This window comes from Taudactylus pleione, unplaced genomic scaffold (genome assembly GCF_031769625.1).
Source record: "Taudactylus pleione unplaced genomic scaffold, aTauple2 ptg000129l, whole genome shotgun sequence".
Classification (NCBI taxonomy): Eukaryota; Metazoa; Chordata; class Amphibia; order Anura; family Myobatrachidae; genus Taudactylus; species Taudactylus pleione.
Genome location: NW_028284531.1, coordinates 3,714,400 through 3,739,046, shown reverse-complemented (window position 1 = coordinate 3,739,046; position 24,647 = coordinate 3,714,400).

Below are 24,647 nucleotides of genomic sequence, written 5' to 3'. Positions count from 1 at the left end.
CTGCGTTCGGATCTCCACTACCCGTTTTCAAGCACCTTCCCCTGTTACCACCCACAAACGCCTCATCCTGTCACTCAAATTAGCAGGCATTCGCTATTTTGCGAGCACACAATTTCCAACCGCAATGAATGGTTAGCGCATGCGTATTACAACCCATATGCATGCGCAGTTGTGCGAACATGGCTGGGAGCAAACGAGCGGCCGCTTACAAGCGGCTCTGAATCAGGCCCCTAGCCCAGACCACCCGCGGGAGCGGGCAGAGCTACAATTCGAGGAGGGGATAGGGATGGCCATCGGTGGTGTAACCATCGATGGTAAAATAGCAAGTAACCATCGATGGTTACAAACTATTCACTGGATGACCATCGACCAACCAATGGTCATCCCTGTCTTTTGCTGACTGGCCTGTAGGCCAATTAGAACATGGGGCGGGGCTTCTTGGGTGCCAGGGGGCGGAGCTATGCTTTGTGTCCCGACACTTGGTAAAAAAGAAAAAAAAACATTTGGTTATGCTTTTACATCGATGGAGGGAAACCATCGTAGTCCACATGTGTGGGTTAGAATTGCGATCGCACTGCGATCACTAATGCAGATACAAAGCCATCGCAGAGTGAGAGGATGTCATCGTTTGTGGGTGTTGATAAGGGAGTGGTTGGGGAAGTACAGGCATGCCTGTCCATTTGGACGCCGTTTCCTGGGCATGTTTAAATTAGCCACTGCAACGACTTTCGCAGCTTGAGTACTCACTTCATGCGATGAGACTGGTCAGACCTGCTGCAATTCTGCTTGAGGGTGCGATGTTACTCGATGTTACTGATGTATACGCAGGATTGCGAGGTCTTATGGATGTGTGAAAATGGTAGGGGGCGTCTCTATGAGCAATTGTAGACATTAGTATTTTTTGTGGCAGAACTGCATGCGTAATCACAACTGTGATCGCAATAGCGATCCGTAGTGAATCAGGCCCATTGTGTGTGTATGAAGGGTGTATTCATATTATCTGTGTTATATGTGGGTCACTGATGTATTATATTGCGTGCACTGAGACACTCTATTATATAGTCAGCACTACGACACTCTCTGCATTATATGATGGGCACTGTGGCTCTCTGTATTATATGGCGGTTACTGTGGCACTCTGTATTATATAGCGGTGACTGTGGCACTCTGTATTATATGGCGGTCACTGCGGCACTCTCTATATCACATGGTGGTTACTGCAGCACTCTCTGTATTATATTTTGGCATTATAATGTTCTCTGCATTATATGGTAGTCAGGGCAATGTTCTCTGCAAAATATAGCAGTCACTGCAATGTTCTCTGTATTATATGGTGGACTTTTTATTTTACTTATGCTCCTCTGCTAGCTAGCCACACCCCAGGCTGGCCACACTACTTCAGCTTTGTGCCGCCTCCCTTCAGTGGGCCCCTACCATTGCATTCCTCTTGTGGGCCCTTCATGTCCCAGTGGGACATTGCATAGGACTCTAAGTAAGATATAGTTTTCGGGTGCCCCTCCTCTGATCGATTAATATTCTTCTATTTACTAAGCCTACATATATTACAATAGTAAAGTGCTATATTTAAAAAAAACACAAGATACAAATACCAAATTGTATACATGCAGGGTGCAAGAGATTCTGCATCTCTTACTAACTAGAGAGGAAAAAGGAGAATGATAAGTGGTCTGCATGTCAACCGTCACTAAGGGTCTCATTCAGACCCGCTCGCGAGCGCAGGACACTCGCAAGCGGGTCGATGGTACCCAAATGCGCATGCGCACGACGGAGGGAGCTCCGTCGTGCGCATGCGCGAGACCCGGCTAGCAATGGGCTAGCCGTCGCTCCGGGTCTCGCACCAAAGGGGGCGTGCTGTCGATGTTGATTGACAGCACGCCCCCTTTGGTGGGAGTGTCGGGGGCGTTGCTGCCAGACGGAGGCGTTCCCATGGGAACGCCTACCGTCTGGGTCCGGCCCCACAGCTATGTGAGCGTCCATAAGGCCGCTCCAAGTTGAGGTAGGAGGGCCCTCATTCAGAGCGAGCACTCTGGTCAGAGCGTCCGGCTCTGAATCAGGCCCTAAGTCCACAGTGATTATGTCAACATGACAATGTTGGCACTGGGACCCAACACAGGTGTAATTCTATTTAGACCATTTTGACTGTGCAGGTCTTATAAATTCAAATATGCTGGTAACTGGCATATTTAAAGTTATAAAACCTGTGCGTTCAAAATGGTATAATTATCATTACACCTCTGTCACGATCCTAGCCCTGGCATTGTCATGTCAACATCACTGTGGACCTAGTGACTGTCAACATAACGTACCCAACCCAGGAGAACATGGCAGTGGTTAGATAGTACACCTTGTATTTTAAAAGAAAATAATCAATAAACATTTAATAAAAAATAAATCTAGTACAGAAACCAGTGTTGCTGTAAAAATATGTTCAATTATTATTATTATTATTATTATTATTATTATTATTATTAACAGTTTCAGCATATTCCGTTGCACTTTACAATTGTAAACAACATTAAAGGTGCATATCCACTACACAAGTGTAGAACAACTGTATGATTACAAAATCATAATCGTTCAATCGTTCCTTATATTGTGCAGTGGATAATGTGCCCACACTGAACAATATGTCATTCAGTGCAGGCATCCTCCCTGATCCCCGAACATGCACAACCTGTCGATATCGGCAGGTTGGCCTGCATGTTCAGGCGATGACAGATGCCAACTATGACCAGCGGGAGCACTCATTGCTGGCCGTTGCTGGCATATTCACTGCATGATTAATGAGCGATGTAGTAATCGTTCAATCGTTAATTTTTATTGTGTAGTAGATATGTACCTTAATAGAACAAAACTGGGTAATAACAGACAGACATAGAGGAAAGAGGGCCCTGCTCGCAAGTTTACAATCTAAAGGGAAATTAGTGACGTGCGATGAGGTCAATAGCTGGGGAGGCACACTTCGAGATGGGTCTGAGTACTGGGAGCCTGTCTCACCCCCTACTCACTGTAACTCTCCCTTCACTACACTAAGCTTCAGTGTCCATTGATTCTTCTACCTACATCACTGTGTCTTCTCTTGCTGCTGGGCTCCGAACTCTAAACACTGCAGTGCACTTCCTGGTCACATGACACATCCAAGGTGTCCATCATGGCTCAAGGGACGCCCGCCATACTCAGAGACATGCCTCTATTAGCTTTCTTTCTGTGCAGCTTACTGCCCATGGTGTGGCCCAGCCACCCAGCTCTGCAAGCACTGTCTGACTATACAGAAGCGAGTTTGAGCTGTTGCTGCCTAATCTCTTGTCTCCCTGCAGTCCCAAGAAGCTCCACAAAGCTGGTGAGTGTTAACTATAAAAATGATTACAATAAATAAACAAAGAAGATGTTTATAAGTTATAAATATGTTCTTTGTATTATTCTAATAATTTTTATATCAAATCTCAGAAGTATGACAGGGGAAGCTCTGCCTCCCCTGTCTACCCTGAATGCACATCCCTGAAGGAAATAGTCATTGATACACAAGGAGAGGTGCTATATATTGCATATTGGCCCAGCCAGATTGCAGAGGCTCTTAGTGGTCTATATGATTCATTCACACAGGAATGTTGGCCAAAAGCCGCACATCCACTTGCCGATTAAACAGAGTGATTGTACGATTACGATTGCAAGTGACCGATTGTTCCAGTGGTGATCCCAGGCTGCAACCTCGATCGCAGCGCTGCGATCATGCAGATGCAGCAAGGAGGTATCTGACACCTCCTTCTGCATTTTCATTTTAAATGGATGGAATTGCACAGCTGCTTATGTGCAGCTGTGCAATCCCTCCATCACTGAATCAGGCCCTCGCCCTCTAAGCACTAAGAATACTGATAGTAAAATAATTATGATAAACTCTACAATTTGTTAGAGAGCAGTGCACTCTGGAACATGTGCAGACTGCAGCTATTTTTACTGTGTAGGAGTGCCACAGTACTTAGCTCCCAGATGAGATCCCCTTTTACCTGCTGTTGCCGCTGCAGTACCACTGCTGCATTAACCCTGTATGTACTGCTGTATATATCGCTAACACTCTCTATTACTTGCTCTTATCAATAAACTCAGCATCCTTCTTAAGAACTCTCTGTGTGGTTTAACAGTCACTTTATTCTATATTCAGGGCCAGGGGTGTGACCAAATCCAGGAGATGTGGAAAATACAATGGAAAATGCTATTTACTGCGCCACTTCTTGGTACCGCGTGCTGCATGCGGAACATTTGTCCTCCTCAGCAGCTGACCCGAACCACCATCAGCCCGGGGTATTTAGGGCCTGTTTCACTCTGAAAAAGGGCATCCCTATTTTTTTAAATTCTGGCCTCCAGGCCGCTCGCACAGCTGTTGGTGACCACCCACAGCTTGTGCGAGCGGCCTGGCGATGGTTGCGATTATCACAACCATCGGAATTGCGAGGAGACCCTTGTTGTAGGGTCTCAGCACTCGAAATGCCAAGTGGACTTCCAACTCTAATAGAGCTGGAAGTCCACTACTGACATCACGAGTGATGTCAGTAGGGCCGCCAACAAACGGCAGGCATTCCTTTGGGAACGCCTCCATTTGTTCAGCCACCCCCCCTACCCGCCTACAAAACTGGGTGAGCTGTCAATCAACATTGACAGCCGCCCCGTTTTGCTGCAAGCTCCGGAGTGAGTGAAGGTCTCGCTCACTCCGGGGCTCATGCACGCGTGCTGCGCATGCCTTGCATGTGCACTGGGCCACCATCAACCTGCTTGCGAGTGCTATGCGCTCGCGAGCGGGTCTGAATCAGGCCCTTAGTGCCCACTCCTTTTCCCCTCTCGGCGCCCCTGAATGTAAACACAATTCTGTTTACAGAATCCTTCATGATGCCTATTACCTGTTGTTATCATCTGACCTACAGATTAAAGCTAAATTCTAATCAGTTCCCTGACTATCCTGTGTTGAAATCAATGCTCTGAGTGAATGGTCTGCCTACTATTCAGTAATCCTGATACAAGAGGTTAGCAGCTAAAGTCAACTGCAAAGAGGTTGCTGCAGCAGCTATACACAACAAAAAAAGTAAACTGCTCCATGTGTATGGTGATGGCATTTACAGTTGGGGAGTGTCTGGTGGCCAAGTAACACCAGTTGGAATGGTCAGTAATGGCAGGTTCCTAATGGCAAAAGCAAACTATAAAACAAGGCCATAAAACTACAGATAAATTGATTAGAAAAATGCCAGGGTGGCAGAGTAAGCACAACCTGTCACACTAGTTTTGTAACAAATCAAAACTTGCTCCTGATTTCCAGTAATCATTTGCAATTAATTAATTTTTGAATTACACTTATTTAATAGAAATGTGCGGTTTGGTTTCTGTCCAAATCGAACACACCCGAACTTCGGGTTTCCAAGTCTAATACAGCTCTGGCTCGGGCCTTCCCGCCAAGCTTTGATCTCAAAAAGGGGCAGACGTCATCTTCCCAGCCGTCGGATCTTGGGTGTTTTGGATTGCATAATAAAGCCCCTCCCTCATGATCGGGCACCATTTCACACAGGAGACCGGGAGCAGAGGGTGTGGGTCTGGGCTGCAGCACCGCGAAGCACTAAAAAATGTCATTAGGAGTAGTGGACTGAATCACTGTGTTAAATAAAACCCTATAGGGGCACTATGTCATAACAAAAAATTAGTAGGAGCACTGTGTTAAAGGGGCACTGTGACTGTATGTGTAGAGGCACTGTGGATCCCCAGGAGGAGTAGACTTGAGTACTGTGTTAAAAAACCCTATAGGGGCTCTTTGTCATTAAAAAATTGAATAGGAGCGCTGTGTTAATAGGGCACTGTATGTGTAGAGGCACTGCAGACTGTGTTCGGCAGCACTGTGAAGCACTAAAAGATCACAGTAGGAGTGGACTGGAATACTATGTTAAAGCCTACAGAAGCACTTTGTCATTTAAAAAAAAAAACGCTCTTAGGACAGGAGCACTGCGTTTAACTTAAAAAGGGCACAGTTATTTAAGAAAAATTGCCATTAGGAGCACTATGTAACAGAATAAAAAACACCATAGCAGCGCTGTGAGGCACTGTGTTGTGTTCAGGCACTGTTGGGAAAAAATAATAAACTTTAAAAACCTTTGTGTTAAAAAATATAATGTTATTAGGGTGCCACCCTTATATTAGGGGTGCTGTGAGGCATTGTCTTGTGTGTTCAGGCACTATTATCTAAACATAATACAATTTTAAAACTTATGTTTTAAAAAATATGTCATTAGGGTGCCACCCGTATACAGGAGTGCTGTGAGTCACTACTTGTGTTTTCAGACACTGTTATAAATAAATATAGCAATTTTAAAATGTGTGTATTAAAAAATATAATGTTATTAGGTTGCCACCCTTATACTAGGGGCACTGTGAGGCACTGTGTTGTGTGTTCAGACACTGGTATAAAAAAACAATAAAATGTTAACACATGTGTGTTAAACAATATAATGTCATTAGGATGCCACCTTTATACTAGGAGCACTGCGAGTCAATATAGATCAGTTGATAGAAGAGCAGGATCAGCAACCCAGTACTACTGCTGTGGCTGCTGCCAGCAGTCTTGATAGTATTTCAACATCTACAAAAGATGGCCCAGGGGAAATTAAGTTTAAGAAAAGGCACCTGAAACATCACCTCTAATAATAAAGGGAAAATGTACTGCAAAAAAATATAAAATTGGAAACATTCCATACACCACTTGCAGTGGCAAGGAAAAGCTCAGACCATGGCCTTCCTTTGTGAGTGGTGGCCCTGCTACTGCAGTTTCATGCACTAGAGTGCCTAATGCTTAAGCTGGGCCAAATTCAGGCATCTTCTGAAACCTCACATGCAACATCTTCTCACTTTAAGTCTACATGTGTCATCTTTTAAACAGGCAAATCAGTTCACTAAAATAAAATTAAAGCTGAAGAACAAACTGTGTGTTCATGAACTTCACAAATCCCTGAGAAGAGACTGTGTGTGTCCACAAGTGCTATGTGTGAGTCTGATATATCTTCCACCATTTCCACAACCTCTGTAAATATGGGGATGAGCAGCAGTAAAAGATGATGACTTAGAAATTGAGGATTCTACTGTGGAAGTGCAACAGAATGAGGGGGATATTTGTGAAACTAAAGAGAATGTTAATGATGAAGATGTTGTTTGTGTAAAAGTAAGTTAGTCACAAGTGGCAGTAGTTCTTGCCATTATAAGTAAAAGGTAATTGTCATGCCTGGACATAAGAATATAAAAGCTATCTCTTTTGTGTGGTCCTCAATCTCCCCATTAAAGGTAGTCATCCTGCATCCAATCTGTGAAAGCTAACTGACCCCTCCCCTATCCAGGATTCCCCAGAATAATCCTTGCACGCTAGGGCTTCTGCTACTGAGGGTGAATCTTCATTCCAGAAGGGGACCAAGAAGACTAGTTTCAAACAATAATTGACTCTGAAACAATTCTTTGCCAGAGGAAGCAAGTATGAAAGCAGCCATCCAGTTGCACAGTGGATCACTGAAGCCATGATGTCTTTGCTAGCATTAGATCTGACTCCAATATCCACCATCAATGCATGTGATTTCAGGCAGTTAATTGATGTTCTGTGTCCCCAGTACCAAATTCCATCTTGAGTCCATTTTACACTAATAGCAATTCCTCACCTGTACCAGGACGTTAAAAACAAAATTAGTTCTTGGCCTAGAAAATGCCATTGTACCCACTATCCACTAAACCACATATATGTGGACAAGCAGTACTGATCAAACTAAAGATTCCATGACTGTGACAACCCACTGGGTGGGTGTATTGCCTTTAGCAGCAGCAGTATCTAACACAACTTCAGCTCATTCACAGGCAGGCTACTCTCTGTATCACTGGCTTCACTAAGAGGCATACTGGTGTGAACCTGTTAGAATAACTCAGGGATGTCATAGCAAAATGGTTTACCCTGCTAGGACTCTCCTCAGGACTTGTAATTCCTGATTAAGCAAATAACATTGTGAGAGTGTTACAACTGGGTGAATTTGAACACGTTCCATGTTTTACCTACATAATAAACTTGGTGGTTCTGAATTTTTTTTTTAATTAAATGGTCATGCAGGAGTTGCTGTCTGTGGAATTCCACCCTTTATATGCTTTAACAAGTGGAGGATCAGCAACAAGCTATCCAAACGTACACACCAAGCCATGACATAGGGAGAGGAGGGGAATGTACTTAGTCTAGAACACTGGAGAATACTCTCTGTTTTATGATAGTTACTGAAACCATTTGAAGTAGTAACTAATGAAGTGAGTTCAGACACTGCCAGCTTGTGTCAGGTGATTTCCTTAATAAAAATACTTGAAAAGTAGCTAGAGAAACTGAAGGAGGAAATGAAACAAAGTGATTCCGCTAAGTATTTTGGAATTGTAGATTGTTTTTATTCACTTTGCCAGTGTTGTCAAGATCTTGCAATTGCATCACTACATTTTGGCAACCATGCTTGATCCTAAGTTTAAGTCGTATGCAATGTCTTTCTTTCCAACTGACATAGCTCTTAAGAGATGCAAGAACTCCTTGCAAGCAAGTTGTCAGCTCATCTGACACATGACTCCGACTTCAGTTTCTCCTGCAAATGCTGCTGCCCGGAAAAAACTGACCACTTTCAAGAGACCCACTGGTTATGATGATGAGTCAACTCATTGCACAAGAGTGAAACAACATTATGACTTCTGGTAAGACATAAAAGAATTACCTACAATTATTGACACATTTACCATGACTGAATCTGATACAATATGCATTAATAGTATTATGGAGGATTATTTTAATGACAGTGTAGAAATTAGCATGTCTCACAGTCCCTTTGAATACTAAGAGGAATAAAAATAAATTTGGTGCCCCTTGTACAAACTGGCTTTGCTTTACTTAAGCTGCTCACCTTCCATTGTGTATTCAGAAAGTGTTTAGAACAGGCAGGATACTTGTGACCAATTGATGTAGGAGTTTATTCTCAAAATATGTGGAAAACTGATATTCATAAAAATGAACTACACCAGTGGTTCCCAAACTGTGGGCCTGATTCAGAGATGGATGCTCTGAAAGAGTGCTCGCTCTGAAGCAGGGCGTTTTTTTTTTTGGAGCGGCCTCCTGGCCGCTCGCATAGCTGTGGGTGACCACCCACAGCTATAGCGAGCGGCCAGGATGATGGTCGCCATGGTCAAGACCATCGGGCTTGCAATGAGACCCTTGTGGTAGGGTTTTGTGGCCGCAAGCTCCAGAGAGCTTCTGGCTCTAATAGAGCCGGAAGCTCTCCCACTGACATCACTGGCACAAACCTGTCACCACATCATAACTGAACCTAAGGATGACAGGTCAGCACAATTTACTTCACTTTACTATTTTACTACATTGTTTTTCTGAATTTCACAATAACAAACTTAAACTTAGGGGTGGTGTGAAAACAATGCTAGTACTCAAGGATGCCGTAATTCAAAAAAGTTTGGAAACCACTGAACTACACACTATATGAGGAAGACCTTTACCGCCAATTACTACAATGTACAGAGACTTCTGTAAAGGTGGATTCTAGTGGGGATGAGCTAATTATGTGTGATCATATGAACACTGATGAGGTGAGGGTGAGCATGATAATGACATTTGTAATTGTGACTATGATTAACAACAGTCGGCTGCCTTAAGCCAATTCCTATCTTTGTCTTTGGGGGCCCAAACAAACCAAGCACTTCATCTGGGATGTAGTTACCATCCCAGTGGTCGAGATGGCAGTACTCAGAATAACGGCACTAGAATCCTGGCTTCAGAGTCCCGACCTCCAGCATTCTGATGGTAAGTATTAGCGTTATGTGGTGGGTTAGGTTTAGGGTTAGGCTGTGAGAGAGAGGGTTAGGGTTAGGCTGTGGGGGGAGGGTTAGAGTTAGGATGCGGGAGGGGAGGGTTAGACTGTGGGGGGGAGGGTCAGAGTTAGGCTGCGGGAGGGTAGGGTTAGGGTTAGACTGCAGGAATGGTGGGTTACGGGTTAGGACACTTACCTACTTTTGTCAGGATTCTGACTGTCCAGATGCTGCTGTCAGTATTCTGATCCCATACCCTACACCTTCATCCACAAAAGTGTCAGTTCCTGCTGCTGAAGTGTTTGGTTTGTTCTGTGCATGTCCTTTAAAATGCACATCATAAGCGTGGTGGAAGGGACCAAGGACAATTCCATTGTGCACCACTTTTCATTGTAGGCTTTGCCAAGATTGTGTGTGTTTGACAGGCTGTGTATATTACTGTACTTTATTGGGGAGTTTATGTTCTTTTGTATCTTGCAATGCCATCCATCACTAGCTTCTCATCCAGGCATATAGCCCTTGTTTTTTGCACCTTCTCCACCCACAGATACAGAGTAGTATCATCAAATCATATTATTAATAATTATTGACTTCGACTAGTCTGCTACTCTACCTTGAATCCTGAGGCCTGTGATTTGCTGTTTGGATTCAGTTTCCACTTTAAAATTCTCATTGATATTTTGCATGCATGTTTTTTAATAGTGTTTTCTATGTCTGTGTTTTTTTTAAAGTTATATTTGTACTGTAATCAATCAGTCAATCCTTTATCTGGTTTCCACTAAATGTTTCACCTCCATTTACCTGTGCTGACCTTAGACCTCTGATCTAGTTATAGATTAATGAAAACATATTAAAGTATTGTATAGTTTATATTAAACTGCCATCATGTCTGCCATTACATTTTATACATTTGCTATGGAAATCACTGGAAATGATCGTTATTGATGTTAATAATACTGTAGGAACAAAAATAGGCCCAAATTATATGATTTTAGCTCTTTTATCAATTTTAAAGAAATCCAAAACTGAAACAGAACCAAGACACTTGAGGGTGGGTTTGCCAAAACCAAACCAAAACTTTTAAGGGTGGTTTTGACAAAGCCAAAACACAGGGATCTGCACACATCTCTACTTTATTTGTTATAGGTAATGGGATTGCCACATAGCAACAGCTTCCATCCCTACCCACTCTGTTGCTTTTGCTGTTGGTTGTCTTTGCTATGGAACTTTGTTTATAGTACCTATTTGTGTTATTGCCTTTGCTGTTAAGACCCTTCAAAAGATTAGAAGAAGGTACAGACACCGGTGCAGAATGACAGTAAGTATTGACTCATATCCATCCTTCTAAGTTCTGCCATGATACAGAATTACAGCTTTATAATGTAAAGGCCGGTACACACTAGACAATTTCTAGTGTGTACCGACCTCGTTAACTACGGGTCGTGGCATTTTCAAGGGTGTACACTCTTGCCGATGCCGGGAGCAATGGCGCAACAGCGGTGGCCATGCTGCATTCGGTAGCATGACCCCTGTTGATGATATTGCCCATTGGACTTACATGTAGTATGCAGGAGTGCGCATCATCAGCGACATAGTGGGTACACACTGACATATCAACTAGTGTGTACCCGGCATTACACTGCTCAGTCTCTTTACATTCAAGACTCTGGGTTGTATCTTCTACGTTTTACAGCATCTTCCCAGTTTAGTTTATTAGCGTTAGATATTTAATGCATTATTGGCAACTGTGTCAAGTTCGTCAATAAAATTTTGTAATTTTCTGCAACCTTAGGTTACCTTTTATCCAGTCTGGTTATAGAGTACAGTATATTTCTTTCTCTTATTTGCTAAGGCATCTCAATTGCCACCAGTAAGCTTCTGAGAATCTGATTCAGCAGACAGCAGAGCCCGGTCACATGCACATCTGCACTGCTGTCTGGTCTGCAGGGAAGTGATTTAAAACTTTCACTTTCCCTGGCGGCAGTGGAACGTCAGGAGGTTTCCTACCTATACTCACCTGCTGTTACTAGGTGACAATCTTATTCCCCAGAACAAATAAAGTTTGCAGATCATAGAATCCTGCAAACTACGGTATCACATTAATAACATACATACTGATGTTACCTCCAATGCCAGTGACTTGTTCTAGAAATCCTCTTATATATAAAACATACTGTTTTCCTGAAGACATAATAAAATGTTATCTGAACCATCCTCTGAGGAGGGGTAAACTGGCAGCTGCCTGTAATATTGAGAGCACAGTAACATACGCCTGTTTCACTTCAGTCCTGCCATTTCCAGTGCTGCCCTATTACCTCAACACCAGGGCTTAAAGTGGTCCTGGAGATGTGGTGGAACAGGAATCTTTAAAGTGAATGGCCGGGGACCCCCTATGCCCCCAGAATCTTTGGGGGATTCGACAGTGTGAAATACAGTTTAGATGAGTCTACAATGCTAGTTCACTTAACAAGAAAAAAAAAGTTCTATATCATCAGTGTAATTCTTAATTATCTTTCTGCTGTGGAGGAGAGGTGGCCGTGGGCGGAAGAGGAACATGGATCCGAAAACTGAGGAGCCGGAAACTGAATACTCCACCTGTGGAGTGTGACAGGAGAAACTAGGAGATTGAATTGGAGAAGGACTGTGGATGAGGTTTCTGGAGGCCTCTACCATATTGCTTATGCCCTATTCAAGAGAACTTCTGCTAATTCTCCCACCGTATACATATGTGGATTTTGTGCTTGTGATTTTAACAGTTATCACTATTAGCTGATTGGACCACTGAACCATTGGTCCATTGCTGTCTATTTATTTTTTTGTGACATATTGAAATTGTGCTGTTATTAAATATTGTTTTTACGTATTACACCATAGTTTCTACAAAAATTTTTTGTCTTTCATGGTATGAAATTAATTATCTACCCGGAGGAAGGCTAACAATTTCTATTCTAATGAGACATGAATACGTGGACTAAATACTCTGAATATAAGCTCATGTGTGTGATCTAATTACACACAGTAACAGGTGCTGCTGTGACTATATTTTTTCAACAAATTCCAAGTTGCAATATTTTTATCTCAAATGCAATTCCAGGTATTCCTAATATCTGATTACTGGAGGATACATTGTTTTTAACCATTTTATTTCAAATGGTCAGTATGTATCACAAAGGATTGTGGGGGTCATTCAGACCCGGTCGCAAGCGCTGGGCACTCGTAACCGGGTCGATGTTCCCCCACTGGACATGCGCACGTCGGAGACGGCTCCTACGTGCGCATGCGCGATACCCGGCTAGCGACGGACACTCCGTCACTAGGGTTCTCGCACCAAAGGGGGCGAGCTGTCGATGGTGAGTAACAGCTCGCCCCGTTTGGGAGGCGGGTAGGCGACGTGGCCGGCCAAATGGAGGCGTTCCCGAAGGAACGCTTGCCGTTTGGGGGCGGCCCCACTGACATCAGCAGTGATGTCAGTAGAGAGCTTCCTGCTCGATCAGAGCAGGAAGCTCCCTGGGGCTTGCAAGTGTCGAGCCCCAACCTTAGGGTTCTCGTCGCAAGCCCCGATGGTCGCGATGGTCTTGACCATCGCAACCATCACCCTTGTCGGTCGCTAGAGCTGTGGGTGGTAACCCACAGCTTAGCGATCGACCAAGAGGCGGCACTACAAGATGCAAGCGGCCGCCCTCATTCAGAGCGACCACTTGCATCTAACGACCACCTCTGAATGAGGTCTTGTGACTGAAGTATCAGAAAAATTGTTTTTTTATTATAACTTATGTATTATGTGTTTCTGTTTTTACTGTGTTGATTCAATTATGTGTTTTTTCTAACAACAGTATTGGATATAGATTTGTATATTTCATTAGAAGACCATTTATGTCCAAGATCAAGTGCTCTAAGCGTCGATCATTTTGTGAGTTTTTTTTCTGGCTCTCTGTTTGTGGGACTTCTTAACAGGGACATGGTGGAGGTGGAACTAGTTCCACCTACCATTAGAGGTGACAGAACCCAGTTCCACCCCGTTCCTGCCCACTTTAACCCCTGCTCCACACCTGTGCTAGTGCCATCCTTCCAAGGTGCACAGTCTATTGTCCTTTTTATGGCATGCAAGTGATTGCTTAGGCACTTGCCCACTGTCATCAAAGGTTTCTCTATTTCGTGGTTAGAATGAGCTATCCATGGGACGGATTACTCTATGTGTATCTTTTTATCTGTATATTGTATTTCCTACTTTCGTCTCCCCGAATTGTAATCATATTTCCATGTAATGCTCATCCCACACATTGTAACCTATATAGTGCACCCAAGATGGTGGTCTGGTCTGGCACTATTGCAGGTGGAATAAACAATTTGTGGAAACTTCCTGAGCAGTTGCCAACCACAGAAGTAGCAGTATGGTAATCCAGTCCACACTCCTATTCCTTGCACAGCCATTACAATGCCATGAGGTGTAGGGAGGAGGAACATGAACAAGTTCCAGCATTTAGTGTTCCTCCTACATCCACTTTGCCACATTTACCTCATGCCTCCCAATTGGATGACTAAGAATAATATTTTACCAATAAGAAACAGCACCAACATATAAGCCCTTCTATTGGTTCTTATGGAAGGGTGGGGCAGGAGTGTGGGTTTTAGAAGCGTGAATAAGGTTGGGGGCTCATGGTTTGCCCATCTTGCTTGACTGGCACTGTAAAGACACAAAATCACAACTAGTAGAGCATAAACATTCTCCATTAATAATGTTATGGGGAGTGAAATAACAGCAGTCACACTGAAACTTACATTGTATGTTAAGATGTCATTTTCTTGTTGTAATATTGTAATTTTTTTTTCTAATAGGAGAAGTTTATCCAGCTGCCATAATAAAAGAAAGAAGGAAATAGTCATGTTAGTAGAAGAAAGTACAATACCAATCATAGGGGAAGAGAGCATTGGCAGGTTCTCCCAAAATTTCTCACCGCAGAACACCAGGTGGTCGTCAGCTATAGTGATATGATATTCAAAGCATTGAGGCGTATTATATACTGTACATTGTGCAATGTGTGTCCTGTCATCAATTACACCAGCCCAGAGTCCACTGGGGCATGAAAGGCCCACAGGAAAATGCAGTGGGTCCATGCTAAATGGGTGTGACCTGCCATCATAGAAGCTTGGCCAACCATTAGAGAGTACTGCAACAACATGGATACTACAGTGAATGGTCTGTACAGCTTTATAAATATACTAGCTGATGTACTCTCAATCAGTTGCCCTACCACCATCAGTTTGCATAAACCACTATAAGTAAAGTGTTGGGAGGACATGTCAAGGAAGTACTCAGTGCAACTGGTGTAGTTGTCCCCCTTGCTGTCGTGAGACATGATGGAGAACTCCTCCCAGTTGTCTACCATGTGCCTCACAATTAGTTCACACACCTCCCTAGCATTAACCGAATGTCATATTTTGCTTTGGGACATGTCGCTTTGTCATCCAAACACCTTGGTCGATAGGAAACATATTTTACCACTTTTCACCCCCTTAAGGGGTCACATTTTGAAAACCCCCTGCTTAGTGGATGCTTACATCTTGAAGGAATATAATCCCCGAATTTCATGTTTCTAGGTCAAGGAGTTTGAGCAGGGCATTGATGAGTCAGTCAGTCAGGACATTGTACAAGGGAAGAAACATTTTAGACCTTTTCACCCCCTTAAGGATCAAATTTCGGAAAATCCCACTTTAGTGGGTGCATGCGTCATGGAAGGCATATACTCCCCGAATTACATGTTACTAGGTCCAGAGGTTTGGGCTGGGCTTTGATGAGTCAGTGAGTCAGTCAGTACATTTATTTTTATATATATAGATCCAGTAAATGCTAATTGTTCATACAGTATAATCTACCAGAATGTGCACTGTAGTGAATACACAATAGGCCTGGGAATGCATAATAATAAAGCACATGATGGTGAGCCTGTCTATATATATATATATCACACTAATGCATTCTACATATGATAGGGGAACCCCATACTTACCAACCAGTGTCTAAAACTCAATGAGAACTGCATTAGGTCTAGTAAAGGCCAAATACATGTTATTGTAAAAAGAAAAGTTATCTAAGTTATTACCATTGGGGTAACTTAAGTGTTGGTTACTTTTTTTTATACAACTACATTCTTAGTTTGCAATATGCTATATTTTAAATGTTATTTTCACTCAAGAAAAAATTAGATCTGTTAATCAAAATACTAATTTTGATTGGCAGGAGGGTGAATCTTGGTGTAGTTTCTATAGAAACAAACCAAGCACCCATGTTTATCCTTGGTCCTGATCTACCAGACAACTGACCTTGTAAAAAAGTAACAATGTATCATTCGAGTACATGTTCTGGAACCATGACATTAGAGGAAGGGAGGGGACCTCAGTCAGTGGGGCCCACTGGGGATTTACCCTGCACTCCTGTGGGCCAGTCTGACCCTGGACCCTTGATCCTGCCCACTTTACAAGGGAATTGCATCATCATGGCTCCACCCTCTGCAGTGAGATCCAAAAAGTCATGGTTACCGCAAAATGGCTGCCCCCACTGTGTAAATACAGGTACACTGTGGCAAGATGCCTTAAAGTTTTCTGATTTGTTGCACTGACAGGAAGCCACATAACTGGCAACAAAATACTATATGTGTGTGCATGTATAGATGTGCGTATATATTCCACCCGGAGTGTGTTTATATAAGTACTACCTTCCGCATCCTCATTTCATTAATTTTATATTTAATGTAATGAGGATGCGGTAGGTATATTAATATAAACACACCCCGGGCAACATTCAAGAATTTTGGAAATGCTGTATTCAAAAAGTTACATCAACGTTAATTAATATCACAACATAACATTATACATTGGGACTACAATAAAATAATCGTATGTTTATTATTTTGCTTATGTACATAACATGTGTCTTTATCACTGCTGCACCCCCTCAGATGGTGTCACTCAATGCAGCCCGCATTCCCCTAGTGATGCCACCGGATTACAGTTACCAATATCCAGAGCATTTCAGGATAGAAACATTCGTGGATAAACTTTTATATATGATGCCACTCAATTTTCTATGTCTGCACTGCAGTGTGGGGACCTAAAGCTGTAATTACATAGGCACAGTTGGAGGAATGATGCCCAGTCAGTCTGATGACTGGTAACAATGTACACCAAGGGCAGTATTAGTACCAGAACATTCTATGCATGGCTACGTCTTTAGTATGTCCTAGTCTTCACCGTGGCTTCCAGCATCATGAAGTTTACTGCCTGCTCCTGGCTGATTTAATTCCTAATTTTTAGTGTTTCATGTAAACTTGAAGGCTCACTGTCCCCAAATTTTCCAGGACGGCCATGATCCTTTGAATATATCATAGATAAGTTACAGAATTAACATACAATAACATGAAATAGCTTAATGAATACAATACAGTATCACCCTTATAAACAAAGCGACTAAACAGTGCTTATAAAATGTGCCTTCCTAGTCCTACATCATATTAACAGATCAGATTCAAGCTATTATTTTTCCAGTGAGGTTTAGGGAAAGAAAGCAAACATCTAATTGCTTGTTGTGCCATACTTGCTGACTTTGAATCGGGATCGGAGAAGACAGGTGGGTGGAACGGAGGCTGAGCAGGGCTATGTGCGTAATCTCTGCCCTGTCCCCTTGGAAATCTGCAGAAATATTTAAAACAAAATATAGTAGATCATGTGCAAACCAATAGATCAAAATCCAAATCTTTATGTGAACCCTGTATCAGTGAAAGAAACCTTGATACGCAGGAATACAGTGTTATACAAGTAAGCCTTGTGTAAGCATCCATACTGCTAGGGATATATTGTTTTTGGGATGTGCATACCCGGGGATGTCAACTTCTAGAATATAAGATACCTTTATAAGCTTCAACTTGTGTTACCTGTGTAAGCATACATGTGAGCATTACTTGGCTGTATGAAGTTGTGTAGAATATTTAATACCAACTGATTCCTGGATGTATAAAAGATACCTTTATGGCAGTACAAATAGCTAACCACAAGTAAGCGTACATGTGAGTGAGATATTATCTCGTATGGTGGTGGATTATCCAAATAGACACAGGTCCTGATTCAGAGGCGCTCGCTATTTGCGAGCACTCGCTCTGAATCAGGGCGGATTTAAAAAAAAAAAAATCCGCCTCCAGGCCGCTCGCATAGCTGTGGGTGACCACTGCCAGACCATTGACCTGCTTGCGAGCGCTATGCGCTCGTGAGCGGGTCTGAATCAGGCCCACTATTCTCTATATCAGAGAGATACAGTAAATGGTGGTTTTATTTAATGTATCCTAGCCATACCAATATGTTATTTGTTTTTTTAATTTATATTCATATGAAATTATACTGGAGAACGTAAGGAGATCTGATCTTCAACAAACTGCATGGACTATATTTAATTTGTTCTGGGACCCATCTGTATGTATAGCGCCGATGGTTTAGTATATATCCTTTTGTCTATTATATGCCATTGAGAATTAGGTGGTTCTCTGTCATACTAATAACCACCTAATTCTCAATGGCATATAATAGACAAAAGGATATATACTAAAACTTCAAAAAAGTTTCGTCAACATTTTATTAAAAATGACTTAAGAACACCCCAATATATTACTTTAATTTTGAAAAAAAGTTTGGGGAGAAAGTTAAAAACTTGCGAAAGAGACTCCAGGGGGGTCCCCAAGTATGCCCCAAGTGTTTTTTTGATTGCAGGTGTTTGCGGCAGGTGGATTTTTCACGTATTTTAAAACAGTACTTTAGCAACTTTAAAATATGCTACCCCCTATATTCAGGTACCCAAAATTTGCAGGGACTAGTTATTTTCTCCAGAAAATAAAACAAAATGATATTCTTCACCACTTATGCAAATACGCAAAACAGCGCCTATTGAGACCATTTAAAAACACCAAATACATTCAGCAGGCCAATTTGAGGGTATCCATAGTGATTTCCCATATCAGTTCATTGTTTGGGGGGTGCCAAGCTGATTACCCCATTTTGGCGAGGACTTTCCGCCTCTTCAAGTATCACCAGGTGCCGTTCTCATGTACATTCATATTGAATACGGGGAATCGCGGGGACGCGTGTGAAAAGTTTCCGCACCCAAAACACGTGATGTAGGCGAAAAGACCACCAAGTGAAAAAGTATCGTGGGTGCGAAACATATTGAATACGGGCCTTAGGGCTCTGTTTACTACAATCCGCATATTGAATGCAGATTGTAGTGTGATATTATCGACTGAATTCGCATTGCGAATTCAGGCAATATCACAGGGATTTACTACAAATCCCTTGCAGGGACAGAGCTTGCGATAAAGCTCTGTCCCTGCGAATCCCCTTCGGAGCCTTATCATGGTATTTTCGCAAAAAATACTGTAAGTGTAAGTGCATGCGCCGACTGGCCACTGCTGCTACCCCCCGCGCTAAGCCCCACCTCCCGCGATCGCGGACCCCTCAGGCCCCTTGTCTCTGATAGCCAACGCCATCTTCAGACGATGTGAATGACAGATATTCTCTCTGTACAGCGCTGCACAATTTGTTGTGCCAAATAAATAAATAATAATAAAATAAATTATAATAATATGCTTCTATTTCAGAGGAGTTAATGTGTGCATCTTCTTCTAACCAGTCATTGTTCCTCGCCACGCTTTGACCAAACATCATCATCATCATGGATATTTGTACCAGCCTCAGACCCCTGCAAGAGATACGCCTACAGGTGTAGAACTGGGTTTACCGCATTTGTTATAATATGTCCTTACTATGTGAGAATGCACCTTCCCACCAGGGCCTCAAAGAGAAATACCATACCCAGTATGAAGGAGGTATGGCCACACCACAAGGGAGGAGGGGGCCCTTATACAGAACAGGTTCCTGCTTACATTGGTGCATACACAGTGTGGACTCTGGCCCTCATTCAGAGCCGTACGCTCTGAGCAGAGCGCACGCTCTGAATGAGGGCCGGGCTCCATTTTCATGGAGCGTCCTCCTGGACGCTCGTATAGCTGTGGGTCACCACCCACAGGCTATACGAGCGTGCATTGTGATGGTCGTGATGGTCGAGACCATCGCGACCATCGAATTTGCGAGCCGGAGCCTGCGGTTGAGTTTCTCAACCGCAAGCTCCGGAGTGATTTTGGCTCTATCAGAGCCAAAATCACTCCCACTGACATCACTAGTGATGTCAGTGGGCCGGCTTCTGATGGTAGGCGTTCCCGTGGGAACGCCCCCGTCAGGCAGGCACGCCCCCGGAACGCCCACCAAAGGGGGCGTGCTGTCAATCAACATTGACAGCACGCCCCCTTTGATTGGACACAACGAGCGAAGGACTTTCCTTCGCTCGTCGCGTCTGGCGCATGCGCACGACGGAGCTCCCTCCGTCGTGCGCATGCTCAGTCCATAACATCGACCCACTTGCGAGCGGACAGCCGCTCGCGAGTGGGTCTGAATCCGGCCCTCTGGGCCTGATTCAGAGCCGGACGCTATTTGCGGACGGTCGTTCCAAAAAAGGGTCCGGCTATTTAAATTGAGCGCCTCTACTGTTTCTCAGTGATTTTTGCTGCTCTGCAGTGCCGGGCCGGTGCTGCAGAGTAGCACTTTAGAGGCAACGGACAGGTAAGTATAAAGACTATATGGGTGCAGGGTGTACAGTGTGCCCCCCCTGGACCCAGGGGCCCGTGCAGGCTCAGACTGGGCTGCCGGGGAGTCGGGGACTATCCCGATGGGCCCTGGTGATTCATAGCCACGCCCACTATCGTGGGAGGGCGGAGCCTAGCACAAATCACCAACTCACCGGCGCTGTTCATTGTAGCAGGCTGCACACAGCAGCTGTTTGCAGGGCAGTCATCAGAGGCTGCTGACTGACCCGGCAGAGGCTACATGCTGCGGGCTCCATCATCACTGATTCCATTCACCAGAATCAGCGGTGACAGCAGCGGGGGAGGAGCTCAGCCCAGACTGCTACAGGAGACACACACAGTGACTGAGGGGCCAGGTCAGAGGCTGTCTGTGTACTGTGTGACTGACCTGGCTAGCAGCTACAGGTGGCAGGTGGGCTACTGAGGACCAGGGCACTGCAATACAGTTGGCTGTATTTCCCCTTCGCGCTAGGGACCTGGGAGTGACACGAGTGAGGGCGGAAGTGCAGTTCCTGCCCATGACAGCCAACTACAGAAGTACTTTGTCCCCACTTACACACGTTTGTTGTCCCCTCGCGGGCTCGCTGCGCTCGCTACGCTCGCCACATGGTTATATTCCCCCTCTATGCCCACTTGGATGGTAGGGAATGACGCTGGACACTGGCTGATGATGTCAGGGTCCTCTCGGTGAAGGGGATTTAGACATTACCACTGCATTACTGGGAAATAAATCCCATGAGACTCTGCAGAGGGGTTAGAGGAGCATGTGCTGAGCTCTGATTGGAGGAGTCCATCACATGCTCCTCTGACCCGTGGTGCTCATCAGCAGCGCAGCCTCATGGGAGTTATTCATTCATTGTGGGGCTGCTGCTCTCCCAGCTGACTGTTGCTGCAGATTCTTCTGGCTGACTGAGGCTGTGGTTCTGGCTGACTACAGTGAGTACTGATCCTTCTGTAACTGATCATTGGCCCCAGACTCACTTCTATAAATATACTGCTCTCAGTGTCTCCTATATCTCTCTGTGTCTCCAATACATATCTCAGTATACCATATACTGTACTTCTATTTATTTATACCCTATACATATCTCAGTGTCCCGATGTCTCTCTGTATCCTCTATACCTATCTCAGTGTCCCTTAACCTGTATCCCTTATGCTTCTCTGTGTCCCTTATACATGTTTCAGTGTCCCCTATACATATCTCAGTATCCCCTATGCCTCTCTGTGTCCTTTATACCTGTATCCCCTATACATATTTGTGTCCCCTATATTTGTGTCCTTTATATCTTTCTCTGTGATCTCTATCACCCTCTCTATCTCTTGTGTCCCATATACATCTTTCAGTGCCCCCTATATCTATCACTGTCCTCTATACCTCTCTCAGTGTCCCTTATATATCTGTGTACAATATATACGTCACTATCCCCTATACCTCTCTCAGGAGCCTATTCATTACCTTAATTATAGTCACAAGCATCGGAGACAGCTGGTCCGAAAATCAGTTATCCCCTTAACTAGCGGTGAAACTTAGCACTGCCGAGTCTGTCTCAGTGGTGCTACTGCGCAATTGTGAACTTAGCTTCACGGAAGCAAAACTCTCGGCGGTAGAGCCGAGCAGTGGTGGAGGGATGCGATGGATCCCTCTTCACGACTGGGACTCCTTCCCATAGTGAAGCAGCTGCAATGCAGGAACAAACACAGTCTGAAAATGGCGAATGTTCCCGCAGTCAATCTCCGAAAATGTTGTATTTGTATTTTCGGAGCTTGATGAATTTACAGTAGGTCACCATGCTATTGTATGGGGACAGATTGGGAGTGAAAGGTAACCAGGAGATATCAGTGATCTCATCTACTCTGTTACCATATAATGAATAGCACTGACAATTTATACTAAAGTAGGTGAAAATAATAATTTTCCCCTGCTTTTGTATAAATTAAGTGATGATAAATAGAGCCCTCAGTGTCCCCTATAGCATTCTAAAGCCGGGTACACACTAGTCAATATGTCGCCCTATCCGTTGGATCGGATGACATATCATCCACAGTGCGTAAGAGCTATGTCGCTGGCAAATGCAGCATGGCCCCTGCTGTCGCTCTATTACTCCAGGCATCGTGCAGTGTGTATGCACTAGCCGATGCATGCACCCCTGTGGGACCCGATGAACAATAGATCCCGCTGGGTACACATCATTTAGTGTGTACCCAGCATTAATGTCAAGTTCAAACATTTTTACTTTTAAATTGGGAATTTGTCCAGATTGCAGTAGCACCTTTGAGCGTTCACTCAGTGTTACGCATGCGCCATATGGGTTTTCTGAAATTTTCATGCATACTTAGTATCAAAGAATCGCTCAACTATGTAAACATCAGCAACACGTGCTGTCCACTTTTTATTTATATAGTATACTATGACGCTACTACAATGGCTGGCCACTCCTCTTTGGTGGTTAGCCACACCCCTTTCGGAGAGTGGCCAAACCCCTTAGGTGGCCCCTATGACTGCATTCCCCTGGTGGGCCCTTCATGCCCCAGTCCGACACTGGGCCCGTGTGCACCGCACACCCTACATCCATTATAGATACGCCCCTGACCTGTTCCCCTTCTCTGCACCCCTATTGCTTACTATGTTATGCCTTTCTGGTCGTAAGTGTCCATACAGTCAGAAATTCTACATTCTGCCATTTGCATAAACTAATTTCCTATGCAAGCGGGCACACATTCAACTCTCATCAGGCCCAAAGTGTGTCCAATATTTATTGTAGTGATAACAAAATTATACCATATACTATTTGTACACTTCATTTGGCCCCAAGTTAGAGCCTGAAGGAAAGAAATCTGGCAGACTCAGCAATTCACCTGAGCTGCACAGTAAATCAGCCCCTTAGAAGATATATGACTGTATATACTTTGTAGCTTAGCACTGTGATCCCATCTTGATTTAATGAGCTCAGTTCCTTCTGGTTCAGTCTACAAAAGAGGTAAAATAACCCCAGGACTTTATTTTTCCAGAAGTGCACATTGTGCAGTTGGGATAACCTTTGATAAAAACTAGAAACCATTTAAATCATATATATATTTTTATACCAAGCACATACTGCCCTGTTATAGTTCTTTATTTATGAGCTATTTAACTTTAATCACTAGTGTTGGAAGATTAAACATTGTCTGAATAGTAATTAGATGATAAAAACTGTTGAGACCACACAAAGCTCAAAGATTGTCCCATGGACCAACTGAGAGTGACATTGCTCAGTGTCTCTGTAGGATATAAGGATATATAAAACTCCCCACAATCCATTAGGTTCTGAGTCCTATCTTTAATTATTCAACACATGAATACGCCTAGGGAGATTAGTATGCATCATGCTAAGTTGCCACGTTGCTGTCAAGGCAGAATGGCAAAATCTGTTACTTTTAACCAGAATGTTTCTGACATGCCATATGGCTGAGGTCTTTAAGACTGAAATGCAAGGTTCCGTGTCACTACACAAACCGCTGGGTGCACTACAACAGTTTTCTTAACTGTGCATTTTATGTGCTTTACACATTTCTTTAAAGCAAACAGATATATTTTAGTATATAACATGTAAGACAACAGTGAACAAACAGTACTATGGAAATTAGAATGCATATTTAGTTATTTTAATAACATAGCACGTTCCAAGACCTCCTCTCTTGTGATAATGATAGGATTGAGGTAGAGATGTCTGCTGTAGATAATAATGGAAGTTGATTAGACTTGTGGTCATATCAAATCGCAGTAGAGGCTTTTGCAATTACTGAAAATATTTCCATATGTCTTAGTGGTTCCTGCTGTGAAAATGTTAAGTATAAAAATGAAGAAAAACATTGTACTCATGGGTGTAACAACCGTGCAAGGGGTGCTGCTGCTATGGGGCCCGGACTGAGGGGGGGCCATCTTCCCTGTCAAAGTGACATCTGTTATATACATTCTTTACCATTGGGTGGTACATAGGGGCCCTTACACACTTTTGCTATGGGGCCTTCAAATACCTAGTTACAACCCTGATTGTACTTCTCCAATTATCACAAAGATGCAGTCCAGTTATGGCTGGCCAATACATATGATGGTCCTACTT